Source organism: Phyllobates terribilis, unplaced genomic scaffold, assembly GCF_046119375.1.
Source record: "Phyllobates terribilis strain yellow unplaced genomic scaffold, ASM4611937v1 Scaffold_3__8_contigs__length_932513732, whole genome shotgun sequence".
Classification (NCBI taxonomy): domain Eukaryota; kingdom Metazoa; phylum Chordata; class Amphibia; order Anura; family Dendrobatidae; genus Phyllobates; species Phyllobates terribilis.
The window spans coordinates 187,519,242-187,519,919 of record NW_027362763.1 but is presented as its reverse complement, the minus strand read 5'-3'; positions in this window follow the sequence as shown (position 1 = coordinate 187,519,919).

Genomic DNA, 678 nt, shown 5'->3' with positions numbered 1-678 from the left:
TAAATCTGGAGCCAAGATCGGTGATTGGTTGCGGACGATATTTAAATTTGGCGCCCAAATCGGTGATTGGTCGCGGGCAGCGTCCGCGACCAATCAGCACAGTAGTGGTTAACTTTAGCCGCAAGATCAGTGATTGGCCGCGGGCACATTTAAATAGCGGCCGCGAACAATTGGATGTCAGCGGCGCTGATGTCCCCACAGTATCCGCATGGTGTTACAAACGTCCGGACATTTGTGTTAAAAATCGCTGGCGCTGCCCGCGACCAATCACCGATTTGGGCGCCAAATTTAAATATCGGCCGCGACCAATCACCGATCTTGGCTCCACATTTAAACACCGCTGTTCTGATTGGTCGCGGCCGATATTTAAATTTGGCGCCCCAAACCGGACCTTTGTAACACCATGCGGATACTGTGGGGACATCAGCGGCTAGGGTGTGAAGGGAGGACCGGGGAGCGGCGCTGCGGGTCGGGATACTTCTGCTGCGAGCGCCCGCTCATGTACCGGGTTCTCGGAGTGGAAGTACCCGCACAGGCAGCGGCGCTCCCCGGTCCTCACTAATACGATTCCGCTCCCCGCTCCTCACCAATACGATTCGCTGATTGGTCGCGCTCTGCGCACGCGACCAATCACCGATCTTGCCGCCACATTTAAACAACGCTCTGCTGATTGGTCGT